Source organism: Callospermophilus lateralis, chromosome 4 (assembly GCF_048772815.1).
Source record: "Callospermophilus lateralis isolate mCalLat2 chromosome 4, mCalLat2.hap1, whole genome shotgun sequence".
Taxonomy (NCBI): domain Eukaryota; kingdom Metazoa; phylum Chordata; class Mammalia; order Rodentia; family Sciuridae; genus Callospermophilus; species Callospermophilus lateralis.
Window position 1 is genome coordinate 17928872 of NC_135308.1, and position 17653 is coordinate 17946524.

General features: G+C 36.0%; 1 protein-coding gene and 1 long non-coding RNA gene across 11 annotated transcripts in view; one reads left to right on the forward strand and one right to left on the reverse strand.

Moving 5' to 3' along the window:
- Positions 1-17653, reverse strand: part of Marchf1 (membrane associated ring-CH-type finger 1) — a 409990-nt gene that overhangs the window by 105949 nt on the left and 286388 nt on the right. The gene's annotated exons all lie outside the window — the stretch shown is intronic.
- Positions 1-17653, forward strand: part of LOC143397530 (uncharacterized) — a 207788-nt gene that overhangs the window by 50596 nt on the left and 139539 nt on the right. For all 6 annotated transcript variants that reach the window (XR_013091172.1, XR_013091170.1, XR_013091171.1 and 3 more), the window contains one exon: positions 12200-12301. This is a non-coding gene — a long non-coding RNA (uncharacterized LOC143397530). The remainder of the gene's footprint in view (positions 1-12199; positions 12302-17653) is intronic.

Here is a 17653-nt window from a genome sequence, read left to right on the forward strand (position 1 = left end):
AGCAGATGGAGCAGCTTCTCAGCTTTCTGCCACATCCTTCTCTGTCAAATGTCTTGACGGCTTCAATTCCCACAAGTCTATCTGCTCTTTAAACACCCTAAGATTTTCCTTTTAACTCTGATAGTCTTATTCTTTTTTAAAAAATTAGTTTTAAGCTTTTAAAATTTTCCTGTAGTTCTACTTTAGTGGCACTAGAAAGGAAAGTAGAGGTGAGTGGATTGGCCTGCCCACCCAGCTCCATCTTCTACAGAAAATCAGGTTTCATCTTTGACTCTCTTTTCTTCACATTCTTACACATCCAAGCAATCATCAAGTTCCACTACATTTTCCTCCTTAATATCTCTATTCACATTTCTCCATTCCTGTTTTTATTTCATTTTTCATTGTAGCCTAGGGCATTTTGTCATGACCAGGTGACACTGGTCAACTCCTACTTGGCTTTTCTTTTAATGACACTCCATTTCCCTAAACACAAAGCGATGACCTTTTATTGGGCTAACGAGGCATTTGGATCTTGTCTCTAGCTTATGTCTGCAGCCTCTTCCCTCTCTCCCATGTATCCTGTGATCTACTTATTTTGAGCTAGTTATAATCTCATGAATCCTTGCTTTTGGGCTTTTACATATGTCATTTAGAATGGTCTACTCCATCTGCAGATGGATAGATAATGCCTAACTTAGGAAGCCTTCTGTTGCCCCTGGACTGCTTTAAATGCCCCTCAAATTGCCCCCATAACACTTATTCCACACTTACTCCTAAAACAGTGCTTTGCTCACTCAGCTGATGTTGTCTGAACTGACTGTGTCTCTCCTAATTTACACATGTCTAGAGCTCCTCTTTGTGTTTCAATTAACAGTCAAACCCTTGGCTATGGCCAAGAGATGTGCATCTTAAGGTGTCTTTGTGACATCATCTCCTACAGTTCTGCTATTACTCACCCTGTGCAAGTCACATCTGTTTCCCTTCTGTTTTTCAACACACAGAGCTCTTATCTGCAGAGTGACTTTGTGTTTACTCTTATTTTTGACTGTCACATCTCTCCTCCAACTTGTGGCCGAGTAGCTTCCTTCTATCCATCTCAATCCCTAGTTAATTGATCCATCTAAGAGTTTCCTTCTCCCATTACATGGTAACATACATTTTTTATTTTCGCTCTGTATTACTTATCATGAGTCTCATACATAAGGACAGGAACTGCTGCATCTTTCAACGAATCTTTTATTTCTTTTAAATATTCCAGGAGGGTCTAGAGATGTTTTATGCTTTAATTAAAAGAAAAGGAACTAGGTGACTTCAAATTTGTTTACACATTTCCAAGTCATTATTTTCTTACGCAACTTTGCTGAATACCAATAGCTGCCTGAAGTTCGAATATTTTTAATTCAGCAAACATTTTAAAAAAAATCTTTACTGAACTCTGATTATGTTCCTGGTATTCTTCAAGGTATTGGTGATATAAGTAAGAAAAAGTCTTTTCTCTTATGGAACTCATGTGCTATCGAGGGGGAGGAGGGTTGGAAACAGAACAATAAAAAATTAAAAAAAATACATTATATAATCATGAGATGATAAGCTATATGAAGTTATTCAGGACAATGGAATAGAGAGTTCTTGGGGACAGGGACTGATATTAAATAGAATGGTCATAGAAAGTTCTCTGAAGAGGTGAAGGAGCAGCCCCTGCCTTGTGAAAGAGCAGTTTAAGCAGAGAAAGGAGAAGAAAGAGCAGAAAAAAAAATGGACAGGAGTCACCTAAGAGGACACCATGCCTGGAGGAGAGCAATGGAAAAGCAGAATGATAAGAAAAATAGAAAAATACTCCAGGAGAGATTCATTGTATTTTATAGATTGTAGCAAGATCGAGGATTATTTTCTGGAGTTTGATGGGAACCTATTAGAAGGATTGGAGAATAGGCGTGACATTAACAAATTCATATTTGACATGTTTTGTGGAGGACAGAGTGGAGGCAGGCAGAGGTAGGAGGAAGGCTGGTTGCAGGATTATTGCAACCACAACAAGAGACAGAGAAGCAGCCTAGTAAGAAGAGCTTGGCTTCAGGTTCTGTGTTGGAGGTGAAGCCTCATTTACATAATTTTCTCACAAATTGATTATGGGATAGTGTGAAGGTTAGAAAGGAAAAGAATAGCGAAGATGGCCATCAAGGTTTTGGCCCTGAGGACCTAGGTGAATGGATTAGACTTCCCTTGTTCAAACCTGAGGAGCCCTCTGAGAGAGATATCAGCGAAGATGCCGCCCAGAGTCCCTCTGCTATTTGAATTCTGATGGATAAAGAGGAACCAGTTGGGTGGGAGGAAAGCCCACAGGGTGAGGGCCTTGGAAAGCAAGTGGAAAAGAAAAGGCGCTTTGCCCAGAACAGAGGGAAGCAGTGTTAAATGTCCTGAGAAACCTGGTAAGATAAGAGCTGAGAACTGACTGCTTGGCAACCTGGAAATCACTGTGGAACTCTTGACAAGAACAAAGCAATGGAGGAGGTCCTTGGGGAACATGTCCAAGAAAGAAGTGAGACGGTGATGAGTCGACAGCTGCAAAGGGCTCTTTTAAGAGGAAACTGGAGGGAAAGGGGCAAGAGAAGAGGAAAATGTGAGGCAGATGAAGTTTGCATCCTGTGTTGAATTTCTCCTTTTGAAGTAGATCAGAGGTTGTCAAACCTACTCAAGAACACTTAGATTCTCTCCCTTCCAAATGAGCTCTTATTATACAAGTCAGTTTAAAGATGATCATATTGAATCCGTGATTTCTTTTTCTTTTTTACTGGCAGATCTCGAGTTTGTGCTTCTCAACATTTTTTTTCCTTCTGTTTCTTAACCTGGGAAATAACAATAGCATCCATATAAAACAAGATGCAAAGAGTCAAGTGTGTGCAGAGGGGGTCAGTTGGATCAGTGACCAGGGTAACTAAGGCATCAACAAATAGGGCCAGTACCTCTCGCACATCCTAGTTGAGAATTGACAAGTTAGATAAACTTGATTGGTTGCTTTGTTTGTATCTTTTTATATTTTCAAATCTTTGTTTGCTTCATTTAACAAGTCCTGGGAGAGGTGCATTAAAATTTCTTATTGTTTAGATTTCTCTTTTCTTCTTGGAATTTTGATCATTTTTTACTTTATATTTGTTAAGACCATGTTGTTAGTATACACAAGTTTAGAAATAACACATCTCAGGCGAGTTGTTCTTCCTCTTCATTATTTGCAATTATTCTTGTAATACTCATTTTTTCTTTACAATAGTATATAGACACCAACCAACTTCCTTTGCCTGTTATTATTATTTCCATCTACTTTCAATAATCTCTCACTTAGAATTTGGACAGGTCTCTTGTGAACCCCACAGAGCTGAACCTGGTTTCTTTTGTGTCAATTTTGTGAACTGCCATAAATATTAGATTTGATTCTTATACGTTAATTGTGGTTAATCATATAATAGATTTCTTTCTGGTTTATTATTTTTTTTTAGGTGCTTTGTATTGGCGAATACTTACTTTGTCTTTGTCTCTTTTGCTTTCCTACTTTCCATTAATCAACTTTACTCATGTCTCCCTGTCCCTTCTGTCCTCTGATCCACATGCATTTGGAAGTTTCACACACAACGTCCATGATGTTCCTCAAGTTTCTAACACTCATTCTCTAATCTCTTGCGGAATGCTTGTCCTCACAGATCCCTTAAGCTAATCGTCATTAGCTACCATTTATAGTAGATGGTGTTATTTTTATTCTAACTCACATGCCTGTTCATTCATTTAAATTTCTCTTTTGTAACTCACAGAATTTTATTTTTCTTTTTGAATAAATACACTTCATAATTCTTTTAGTGATAATTGTAATGGGCTTCTTGAAACTGATTCTTTTAGAAAAAAACAATTTAGCTGTATGTAAATTTTAGTCACTTTTTTAGTCTTCACATGATAAATATCATTGTCTTCCAGATTTTATTATTTCTGTTGAAAAAACATGGTGCTCCCTTGTCTGGTGGTGCTGACTGTCCTCTGTTCGCTCTTGCTTACTGTGTTTGCTGTATTCACATTTCTCTAGTCTGGGTTTTCACTCAGAAGGCCTGAAGCTTCCCAAATCTAAGGATTCATGATTTGCATAATCCTGTAAAATTTTCATTTTTTCCTAATGATTCCCTATTGTTTCTCTCCTGTTATTATGAAAGTCCAAGTAGAATTATGTTGTAATTTTATTTTTTTGATATTTTACGTTTGTATTTATAACATATAATAATATTGATTTTTTTTTTCAATCTGATGCCTTTGTTGACTTGCCACTCTGGAAACTAAGCAATTTATCTTTATACAATTCTGACACCCCACACCCCGCCATGTTTCCCCTTTGTATCCTCCTAATGTAATTGGATAAAAATTTTGCTTATGTAGATATTGAATCTTCTTCTACACTAAGTTTTTGCTACCAGCTGTCTTTTTTTTTTTTTTTTTTTGGCTTAATTTTGTATAATCCTCTCAATAATTCATTTCTAATCTCACCACAAATCATCTCTCTCAACATTCAAGCTCATTGGAAAACATATTAATATTTATTTTTTTCTTGCTGATGTCTCTCTTGCCGCCTTCTGGTCCTATTCTCAGCTCCGGAGCTTGGGCTCTGAGTCGTAGTTAAAGCTACCGATGTTTCCTGGAAGCTTTTTTTTTTTGGCTACCATTCTGGAATTCCCTTTGTGTGTCTTATTATTCGGAACTTTTTGTGCCTCTCCTATTTTGGAATTCCTTGATTTTTGGAATCTGATGCGTTCATTTTTCTAGATGCTTTTTGTTTGTTTGTTTTCCCAGAATATAGATTTTACAGAATGGGACATAAACTTTTGAAACTTTAATTTCTCAGAATATTTTTTCTTCCCTACCATTCAATTGATAACTTAAGTGGATATAGAATTTTAAATTAGAAATAGTTTTACTTTAAAAATTTGAAGTAATGGCTCCTTTTTTGCCCCTTGGATTTCAGGGTTTTAAGAAGTTAGAGGCTACGTTGATTATTTATTCTTTAAAAATAATCTTTAGGTTCTTCTTGGAAGGTGTGTAATGTAGTGTTTTGACTGTGTTTAGATCTTTAACAATGCCTTTTGCTGGATACATAGTTAGTCCACTGAGTCGGGAAGCTTAGTCTTCCAATTTGGGGGATGTTTTCTTGAATTGTTTGGCTGATAGTTTCAACTCACATGTTTTCTTTTTTCTCTCATCCTGTACCTCTTATTACTTGGATGTTGAAACTCCTGAAGTGATTCTTAATTTTGTAACCTTTTATTTTACTTTCTGGAAGTTTCCTTCCCTGACTTTTTTCCTTCCAAACTTTAAAACTACTGTTTACTTCTGTTTTCCTATTTGTGTTGGTACTGTTCATTTCTCACTCTTTTTTATTCAGTTCATCTTCCCTTTTCATAGAGCACTACACCTAAAAAATTCCTATGTTCCTTCATTGTCTCTATTTAAATCTCAATATCTCTCTCTTTCTCTCAATCTCTCTCTCTCTCTCAATCTCTCTCTCTCTCTCCTAGAAGCTTTCCTCAAATATCTGCACATTGGATCCTGTTATTAATGAGTAACCAAAACCTGCTTTAAAGTTCTCTGTGCGTGTTTGGGGCTGGCTAACAAGCAGTTTCACTCAAGGCGCTCAGGCTAAACTGGTTTGGGGAACAATTCCGTCAACTTTAAGTATCTGGAGCTAGAAAGAATCCAGCCATATCTTGCCTTGGGCATGAAGTTATTGCCAACATTCTGGCACCAAGAGACAAAAAAGGAGTTAGGGAGTCATCTCAATCCAGAGAGAGGGAGGAGGGAGAGAAAGAGAGGGAGAGATAGCATTTGTTTGCCAAGGATCATCATTGACTTGGCCAAAAAAAAATTTTTTTTCGTAACTTGGGGGCTCATAGACCATGCAGATAATACAAATTTGAGCCCATGGAATGTAGTCTAAATCTGTGATTAAATTTCTTAGAGGCCTTTTTTTTTTTTTTTCTTATTATATGCAGAATTCAGGCCAAAATAAAAGACAAGCTTCCTTTTTGTCTCTGTGTGGGTGGTTGTATTTTTTCCCCTCTAGTGGATACTTTCACTGAGATTGTAGTATTTTAATGGCTTTTTTCCCCCACATTTCTCTCTTTCTTTTAATGTAAAGATGTATATTTGTGTACCCACACAGGTCCTCTGCTTTGTCCTGAGTGGACCTTGACAGCCATACCACTAGATAATCATGGACGACCAGGCCACCTTCCCTCCCAGGGCAGCCACATTGACAATTCCCTGGCCAATTTCTCTGACTCATGGTTCCCTCTTCCTTTCTAATTACTGGAGAGTCGTCGTCTTGCTAGTATAGCCAGGTCCTGATAACGTTAGCGACTATATTTTTATCTAGCATCTCTATGTTTTTATATTAGGAGAAATTTCAGGCCATCTTGTCTGCACACATTGTTAGTCTTAAATTGTCCCATTTTCCTCTTTACAATGATGGGTTTTACTGGCAAAGAAGCTGAAGCTTGTGAGCCTAAATGCTGAACCCAAGAGCAGCGGATGAGTGGCAGAGCCAGGGCTACTCCTCTGGCCCAGGGCTCTCTCTCCAACACATTGTATGCCTACTTTGTAAAACCCTCTGACTTTTAACATAAACTGATATGTATAAGCTCATGCTGTTGTATCTATGATCGTATATTTAGAAATGAAAATCAAGAACACAGAAATTAATAGCAATCAACTTCCTTAGGTTTAATATTTAGTGACTTCCACTTGCATCTTTTATCTCTTCTAACAACCTGCTAGATTGTTCATGAGAACTTTGAGCTGTTAACACAGCCAGGTCAAGACTTCAACGTACTTGCCAAAAATAGGGCAGTTAAAAAAAAACCTGATAAAAACACAAAACAGCTGACAAATGCAGTCAGCTGTGATACATGAATTTGCATCTTCTAACTGGAGATTGGACACTGAAAAACAAATCAGCAGAGCAGTCTCACTACCTTATTTTTTTTATTGACAATAAAATCCAAGTGCATTTTTAACATTGAAAAACTTAAGAATATGTTTTGTTCAATAAACCAAAGAATAACCAGTGCTGCTATCTCTATTTGCCTGTTCCTTGGAAAATCATAAATGTACCCTTGCATATGATTGTGACAGCATACATGGAGATTTTATTGAGCAATTCTCAGATGTATACAGATGAGCAAGTTAATTAAGATATTTTTAAATACAAAAACTGACCTTTGTTGTTAAACAATAGATTCCAAATCAATGGTTTAATAAATTTTTTAGAGCAGTGAGATCTCTTCTTCAAAATTAAATATTACAAAGGATACTTAAACATAAAACAGATAAAAATAAAAACAGTCTCTTTAAAAAAGTAAAGGGTGTCTTCTCACCACTCTAGCTATTTTCAGAATCAGGCACCTCCAGATGTAGTTATAAACAAACCAAACTATGTACAGAAATGATATAAATATAAAAATCAAGTTTTAAATTCCTAACATGATAGAATAAAGACATATTCTACCTGCAGATCAGTTTATTCAGTAGACACAGTAGAAACAGGGCCCAGTGTTTATCATAACTTTAAAGACCCAAGAAAATATGGTAATTTTATTTAAAATCAGAAAAATAAATAAAATGAATGTATAATGTTGAATCCAGACCCCAGATTATTTGTTTCAATACCAAAGTTGTCATAAAAATAATTTTAATGATGGTTTTTGTTTTTGTTTTTTTTTTAATTTTTTATTTTTTTATTTTATTTTTTTATTGGTTATTCAAAACATTACAAAGATTTCAGAATCACATCGGTTTCACATCCACATTTTTACATAATACCATAATAGTAACTGTTGTATTCTGCTACCTTTCCTATCCTCTACTATCTCCCCTCCCCTCCCCTCCCATCTTCTCTCTCTACCCCATCTACTGTAATTCATTTCTCTCCTTATTTTTTTCCCATTCCCCTCACAAACTCTTATATGTAATTTTGTATAACAATGAGGGTCTCCTTCCATTTTAATGTTGGTTTTTGAAGAAGGAATCCACAAGGCACTAGTGCCTAATGTCTATAAAAGTCACAGTGCAGCCATTGTCTAGCTATAGGCTACTTTCTGGATGTGATGGTGTGGGCTTAATCCCAGAATTTTTATAGTATTCCACAGAATTAAAGAGAATTGATTTTGCCTACAAAGTTTAGTATACAGGAAAATTCCTATGTCATTCTCGATGTCATAATATTTAGTGATACAGACTGAAACAACTATACAGATGCAAATTGCACTTAAAAATGATTAAAATGTTCTTTCAATGATAGAATTGAAAAGATATTGGTAGTGCTGCCAAAAATTGAATCTTGCTTTGGGTGAGAGCTGTGTTAGCTGTTGATTCTTTCTAAAGAGTTCAGATGCTCATATGGCAGGATGACTTAAGGGAATCATCCCAGTCTTTCTATCTCAAAAGAGATCTTGGCATACTTTTGTTATCCCAGCTAATAGGGAAGCAAAGGCAGAAGGATGGCAAGTCCCCGGCCAGCCTGGGAAATGTACTGAGACTCTGTCACCAAATTAAGGTTAAAAAAAAAAAAAAGAATGGGGATGTAGCTCAGTGGTAGAGCACTTGCCTAGCATGCGCAAGACCCTGAGTTCAATACCTAGAACTGCAAAAAAACCCCAAAAGTCCTCTTCCAAGTGCATTCATAGGCATTAAAGATTACAGATGACAAATGCATGTTCTTCCACCAACGCTATAATTTACTTTTATTACAACAATAATTCATTAAATTATTTAATTATTTTATATATGTGGTGAAAATGTTCAGTGTTCTCTTGAAGACATTATAGAATGCGTATCTTTAAAGAAATGTGAACTCAAGTCTGCTTTGTGCAGATCATTAAGGCCAAGTATGAACACATTGCCTTCACTGCTCCTTTTTCTGTGTTGTAACATTTTTTCTCTATGAAAATTAGTGCAACCTCAGTAGAAAATTGATCACTATCATCCCCTGCTAGAAACAGAATAAACCTCTTATAGAATATACTCAAAGACACTTCATGCAGCAGTGTTTATGCTGCATGCTGTGTGTGAACATACTCACCAAGATCTCACATGGTAAGTAAAAACTTTGTCTTATTTAATCACCTAATCAGTACTTTGCACACACTCTAAATATGGAGGACATATATCAGTAAAAGGCATCATGAATATAATCTGCCTTGTTCAAGCTTTAAAGTAAAGAACTAGGTTAACCAGGGGATCTGAATCGCTTTCCATATGTCTTTTGAAAACTTTAACATGTGTCATTTAATTTTGTCACATGGTTTGATGAAGTTTGGGCTGTTATCACAATTTAAGTTTTTTCTATTATATGAGCTTTGTCTTGTAAGAGGTTCTGAAACAAATCTTGAAGAAATATTTGAGCAGTAAAAAAAAAAGTGTTTATTTTATTTTATTGCTTCTAACTAATTCTTCCTCTTTTCAGTTGCAAAAAAGAAAAAAGTCCTCAAAATTTGTGTCAGTGCTTTGTTAAGTATTGCAACAAGAGTGATTTTTTTTCACGTATACACTCTCTTTTCAAGGAAGTGCAAGTTCAGGCCTAAACTACTTGTTTGCATCTCTGTAAATATAAAATAGTCACTTTAACTAAGGACAGCCTATTCTTCCCATACCAATTACTGTGTTCGCTCTAAATGAATAGACTGGGCATCTTGTCAAGGTCTCCACCACCCCGTTTATTTCCAGGGAGCACTGGGATCAAAAGAAGAGGTCATGTCACAAGATACAATTTTCAGATATTTCTTTTCTGGCCTGTTTTCATGGACTTCAAGGTTCTGCTTTACACTTCCTGTTTCTAACCACCCCATTATATGTTCCTATTTTAAAATGCAATTTAAAAACACTTGAAAATCCCACTTTAAAAAAGGTAAACAGAAAGGGCCCTAACCCCACAGACTCTGAGTATTTTGGTACACCTGGACTCTGAGCTTTGTGAAAAAAAAAAAAAAAAAGGGTCATTTGGATTTTATATTGTGGTCATTTAATTATTTGAAGACCGAAATAATAAAGAGAAAATTTTAGAAACAACAACTTCATTTAAGATCATTTTTTTAAAACAACAGTTATTTTTGTAGATGCAAAATGCTTTTTTTAAAAATTACAGAAGTATGGATACTTTTGACAAGACATGGGGTGACGCTCCTGCACTCCAGGGGTAGATTGAAGCTCTGTGGGAGAACAGTGTGACCATAAAGTGCCTGTGATGTGAACATGGCTGACACTGTAGGACGAGTATCAAAGGGCTCACCAATGAGAGAAAGGTATTATGTCTTCCATCACTAACCACAGTTAATTCCCCTGATATTAAAGGCTTTAATAGCATAACAGAAATGGCTCATACATTAGAAAATGTTGACAGTAGTATTCAACTCATTGATCATGTAGGTCATAAAACCTTTTATTGATATCAAAATACATTTATTTTTCTTAATCTTCAGTCAAGACTGGAATTATGTCAGAAGACCCTGGAGAGGCAACTGTCCACTATAATGTATTTTTTATATGACTGTAGCTACCTGGTGTCTATTATTTGTAAAAAAAAAAAATTGAATTTGACATAAAAGTCTAATTTTAAATAAGGCTTCTCTTTTAAAAGCTTATTTTGGGCGGCTGTAGCTATGGCTCAGAGGTAGCACAACTACCTGGTATGTATGAGGCGCTGGGTTCGATTCTCAGCACCACATATAAATAAATAAAATAAAGGTTTATCAACAACTAAAAAAATACTCTATATAATATATAAATATAAAACTTTTTTAAAAAGCTTATTTTTTAGAATGTCTATGTTAGAATGAATATATATGCAGTCCCTGTCACAATCACCACATATTTCTAGTTAGAAATAACATTGGTAGAAATTGAACTGTGCTATTTATTTGACTTAAATATGTGACTAACTAATCATGACTTTGTTATATCATTCCATATGGTGTAAACAATCATAAATTAAGGGTGATGCTTGCATGGTTTTATGGGTATATTCCAAACATCCAGATTTCACCAACTTCTCTGCTAGGTTGGTGATGAACTAACGGATCGCATTCAACCAAACTGCTGAAATTCTAAACTGAGTGAGGTGGTGAGGTAGGTTCTGATCACGGAAAATGAGTAATGAAGACATAATAGTTGCCAGTCCTCAAGAATGGCTGCAGACTTACAGGTGAAGTCAGTAAGCAAATAATGACAAAATACTCTTTGATAATTAATGAGTCAGATCCGGCATATGATAGAGAATAATAACACAGAGGAATGACTAATTGGAGTAAGAAAGAGGAGCCGGTGAGGGAGAATGGGCAAAAGAAAGCTAAGAGCATGTGACAAGTGAGGTAGTCTAGGGACCATAAGGACCCCACAGAAACATATGGAAAAGAAATCAAATGGAAGGCAGAAAAGCAACAGAGCTCCTTACTGTTGTTGAAACATGGTGTCAGCAAACGACTGGGTGAGGAGGCCAGAGTATGTCAAATCACAAAATAAGATCAGCTGGAAGCTTAACTATGACTTGGGATAATATCTCTGAAAGGCAAAACCAAATCTAACAGAAGCCAAGAAAAGAGAGTTACACTTCTCAAAATTGCCTTCCCTGAATACCTCTTGGTGAGAGATCCTCTGGAGTAATTTGGAAGGTGGAAGACGAAAAGAATCCTTTACTCACCACAAGCATTTGCAGCTAGGTATGTGGGCCAACCTGGGAATCACAGAGGCTTTCTGGTGAGCCATTACGATCTACCCATTTCACTTCTGCATGCTGTGGTATTTGTGGGAGCTTCTGAGAATTTCTTGAGAATTGCAGCAGCTTTTGGAAAGCTGTGGAGAAGGCCTACTTGGAGCTTCAGGCTGAATGCAGTAATATTCCCTGAAAAATTCTCACGTCTACAGTCTCCCAGATCTTCCATGGTTGGTGTAAGCTTCTAGTTCTCATATTAAATATTTTATAACTGGAATATGTACAATGGCTTCTCTTTTTCTGATTGGACTTTGACTTGGCTTTAGTTTTACTGTCTTATCTCATATTTGCTTAGTTATCTTATACTGTTGGTCATAGTATTAAAAGGCGTGTTTCTTGCAAATAATTTGGTGCAAAGTGAGAATTTTGTTCATGCCAGGTACCTGAAACTATTAGTAATCCAGAATTTTATTAATTTCATTCTAGGAATTGCAGGTGCTATGTGTCTACATTTCCTGTTCTCACTCAGTCCTTGGATTCAGCCTTGAAAGGCCACAGAAAGCAGGTGTTTTCCAAGACTCTGATGGGGTAGGTTCCAACTTCTGTAGCCTCCCAGCCTCTCAGTTACTCAACCTCTTCTGATATTGGTAAACGCTCGTAGGGAAAATTAGCCCCCAATACCAAGGTCTCCTCTGTAGATGTTTATTTTCCTGTGGATTTTTAATATTTCATACTGTTACATTAATTCTTCATAGTTTTCAAGGCGATGATTTTTGTAACTTTATGAGAAGTTTCTTTAGTATTATTCATTAAAACACAAATATCTCATTTTATAATAATATTTTTTAGCTTGGTTAAAGAGATCATTATGATAACATAACTAAATGAAATAGAAATAATTTTAGTATGATAAGGGCTTTTCTAAGTCAGACATAAAAATTAGAAATCAGAAATTAAAAGAGATTAAAAAATTCTATGTAAAAATGAAATTATCTATACATAAAAAGTAACATGATACAGATTGAGACTAAGTATTTGATATATTTAGATAAATATTATGTGAAAAAATTCTTCATGTCCATAATTTTTCATATCCTCAATTCCACTTTTATTTTACATTTTCTTACTCAGCACATTTCTTTTTCTTTTTCCTTCCTTTCTTTTTCCTTGTATTAGCTTATTCTCTCTATAGCTTTACCTTCATGCTTTCTAGATTCAAGAACTTCTTACCACCCTCTAAAGAATAATTCTCTAAATAATTTGTTAATTAATTCAATGAATATTTACTGAATATTCTGGGATCTGGGGTTACAATGGTTAAAAAGAAAAACAAATATTCTTATTCTGGTAGTTAAAGACTACCAGGGTTCTAAAGGGTTCTATTTTTTCTTCTGAATCTTCCAGTATTTCCTTTCTTGTGCTTTGTAGTGCCTAGTGATCATTAATTCATTTAAAAACTTATTTATCTTTGAACAAAAGGAGAGGTTGACCCTATGCCAGTGGAAAGACTGGGATATTAAGTCTGACTCGTTCCCTACCAGGTTCACTTTCCCTTGCATTTAACTGATAGTTTATGGAACATGTAGCTCCTTGCCCAGCTCCTGAATCAGCAGTTGGATGCACAGGGGATCTTCTCCAAGACCATCTATGTTACCTAGTTTACAAAGGAACTTAAAATGGATAAATGAAACCCATAACCATCACTACTTACTGTTACAAAGGCTCTTCTATCCTATCTCTGTCTATGGTCATAGCTATTTCTCTGTAAATGTACTTTTATTTGGGGGAAATACAATTAAGCAACAAGATGTCCAAAGGCTGAGAGTGATTGAGGTTGTGGAATCAGCATTTTGATTACTTTGAAAACCACAACTCTACTAGTAGAGAGAAAGCTGCCCAGGTGTGGCTTAGTAGAGACTTCATATTTTGGAATAGGGGTCTGGTAGAGGGAGCATTTAGTAGTTATCTTACTTTCAGCAAGAACACAAGGCAAATCTTATACCAATTGCTTTTGTAATTTTTTAAGCATACTCTATTTGGCAGTTTTTTGTTATGTCTTTGTAGGTACTTTCCTAGCATGTACTGATGAAATGAGGTTAAACACATGCCATTTTTTTTTCTTTTTTTTTTATCCTAAGGTTAAATTTTAGTTTACTTTCTTATATGTATCTTTGGTATTTATAAGTAAATGGATAGGTATTTTAGTATGAATATGTTAGATTTTCAAAACTGAATGGTATGTAATCAAGTAGGTCATGACATATTTTCGTTCTTTAGATAACTGCATATTTATATACGATCCTCATAGCAGTTCAGTTTGAAAGAAGAAAGGTACTTTTGTTTCCTAAAAATAAAACGAGAACAGGAAGTATTTTTCTAAAGATCATCTCAATACATTTTAAAAACTTTAATTTTTTTTCTGTATTTCAAAAGTAATTAAAGTTTATTGTTCAGATAAAGAAAGGGAGAAAATTAGGCCCACCTGATTTTTTACTGTAGAGCTTTGTCCTCACTGTCATATGTTTGCTTTGTTCACTCCAGGGATATTCACACAAAGAGGACTAGGTCCAAGCTCAGAGATCCATGTCCTAGTTTCAAATCTGTCACTTCCTAATTGTGTGATCTTGGATAAGTATTCTAACCTCCCAGTGCCTCAATGACTTTATCTGTAAAATGGGGATAATATTATCTCCCTCACAGTAGCAGTAATTGAGATAATACAAGTATGTCCCTTTAAAAGTTCCTGGCACACAAGAAGCACTTAATAATCTTAGGTAATATTACTTATAATTTCCATGTTAAAAATGAGTTACTTAATGTTTTGTTTTGTGACTCTTCAACTGAATGATATTGCCTGTGTATCTTATACAATAAAATTTGGTCTATAACACAATTTTAATAACTATAGGGTGTGTACTTTTTAATGTTATAATATTTTGACCTTTGTAGTTGATTTGTTTTGAACTCTTTTATTATTATATATGCATTTGTATTCAACTGATGCTTTAACAAATTACCACAAATTTAGTCATTTAAAATAACACAAATTTATTATCTTAAACTTCTGGAAGTCACAAATCTGAAATCCAGGTGTTAGCAGGGCTGCTGTGTTCTTTCCAGAAGAATATCTCTTTCCTAGTCTTTTCCAACTTCCAGAGGCTGCCCGTAACGATCCCTCTTGTTCTTTTTTGAAGTGTTTCCCTCCAAACTCTGGTCCTTTTGTCACCTGTCCTATTCTGACTGAGACTCTCTTATCTCCCTGAGGTTGACCCTTGTGATTACACTGGGCCCACACAAAATTCTCAATAAAGCTGCAGGATCCTTTTTGCCACAAGGGTAATCACAGGTTGCAGGGTTTAGGAAGCAGATATCTTTGGAGGACCATTATTCAACCACATACTGTACACCAAATTGAAATAAGTATTTTTAGAGAAAGCAATGTCCGTGCACCCTTTCATTATTTCTAAGAATACATTTCTAGACTGGTCAAATAGCATGCCCACTTAATATTGTCCTTGATATTGGCCTTGTTAACATTTAGCAAAATCCTAACTGAATGACTGTTAACTAACTCAAGCCAAGGAAGGATGTTGCATTAATTTACATTTTGATCAGGTTTTATGAAAACTGAATTTTATTTTAATGTTGACTGTTTTGGGATCATTAAGCCTTTTGATCATCCTAACTCTAAGCTTTTAGTTTGCTGTCATTCCCACCCCCTCTTATTTAGTCGGATTCCAATAACAAAACAGAAGGACCTTCTTAGTTTTCTACACCCACACAAATTGTGAATAGAATAAAGACATGCTATTAAATAAGATTTGTTCTTTCAGAAATCCTAAAATGGCTACTTCATAAAATTCAAGTAAGAAAGATAGGTGAGATATAACATCTAAAATAAGCCATAAGAAATAAACATATGATTTGCTAGACGAAAACCCTATGCAGAATATCACAGAAAGCAAGTTTTTGTGACGTGCTTGTCATATACCGCAGAGTAGACTTGGTGCATCCAACACTGCTTTTGGAATCTGTCATGAATATAGTTCATGAATTGGAGTTGGGGAATATGGACACTACTGATTCAAGTCAAAGAAATACAAGAAACATAAACTGAAAAAATAAATACACACCCCTTTTACAAAGGGAAACTAGCATAGGTTCCTAACACCTCCTACAAAATCATTTGTGGAAAATGCAAAGATAACAGGAATTCCAGGAGTTCAGATAAATAACACACTGTCACCCCAAACGATCCACCTTGGGCAAAGGCAAAGGCTTGAATTGGCACGTGCAGGGGGCTGTGGAAGGGAGGCCCAGGGGGACTTGAACTTGCCTCTAAGCTTCTCCCCTTCGTTGCCCTTAGGACAACCTTGCCTTCCTTTTCACTATCAAAGTCAGCATCACCACCTGTCAACACCAGGAAGGCAGTGATTTAGGGAACAATCAAGTTGTAAAAGCACACAGGGCAAAACAGAAGCCACAGGAAATGTAAAGTAGGGGGCTGGGGAATGAAGGAACAGGTGGGGCCCACCAGCTCTTCAGGTGCTTCAGAGCCTTTAGCTTCTCCTCCCCTCTGTCCCCAGCTTGCAAACTTTATTCTAGGAAGACATCTCCTCAGGCAGAGTCTCCCCCAAGACGCAGGTAAAAGGCAAAGAGTGTTTTCTCAGGAGGAGTGATGGCAGGCAGACGGGGTTATCCACAGTGGCTTAGGTGTTTGGAACCTGGGGTTTTGAAACTTGGTTTTCATTCCCACCCCAGCCTTTAGCTCTTCCCTAGTTCCCCCTTGTGGCAGTAACAGGTATTTTCAGAGAAACAGGAACTCACAAATCAGACATCAGACGCCTGAGCCATGTAACTGTTATAAAAGAAAGGCTTAAATGGAACAACTTATGGAATTCAGAGTACGATTATTTGTAGACATAATTTTAAATAAGTATAATATGTAAATTTGTGCTTAGGCAGGAAAGGAAATATATCAGCAACAGGAAACCAGAAAAATAAATCGGAATTGAAAAGAGTAGATATTAAAATATAATAGTGACATAGAGAACATAACAAAAGGAATAGACACCATGCTGGATATACCTGAAAAACGAAGTAGCAATTTGCAAGATAATATTAAAGAACTCTTTTGGATGACAACTTTAAAGAATATATAGAAATATACATATGAAATATAATATTAAAGATAAACCTAACCAGGTATGGTGGTGCATGCCTGTAATCCCAGTGGCTCTGGAGGTTGAGGCAGGAGGATTGCGAGTTCAAAGCCAGCCTCAGCAATTTAGCAAGGCTCTATGCAACTCAGTGGGACCCTGTTTCTAAATAAAATACAAAAAGACCTGGGATGTAGCTCAGTGGGTAAGCCCCCCTCCATCCCCACCCCTGCCCCATGTTCAAATCCTAGTACCAAAAAAACCCAAAAACATAAACCTAAAAAAGGATGAAGACCTCAGATTGAAAAGGTTAGTAAAGTGTTAAACAAGAGATAGAAGACGAAGACATCACATTTAGTAAAATTTAGAAGTATCAAGCACAGTGGCAGAATTCCAAAAGCATTCAGAGTAAAATAACAAATCTCTCTAAGAAGCAGACTGCCAAACATTTTGATAGTAACATTTGACATAAGAATAATGGAAGACAATTATAAAGTATTGAAGAATATCCAGATGTGGATATTGAAGAATATCACATGTGAAGACATAAAAAAAATTCCTTAGACATTTAAGATTTCAAAAGTTTTGCTCAGGCCACGTGATGAAATTACCGTTGGAGCAGGTATTCAAATAAGTAAAGGTGAAAAATATCTACAGAAACCTAGGTGCCATAGTGTCCGTGGGGAAAAGGAATCCAAATTTCTCATTAAATTTTTTGGTGGAGGAGAGAGAAAGAGGGACACAGACAGAGAAGGAAGAGGAGAAGCAGAAGCAGCACAAA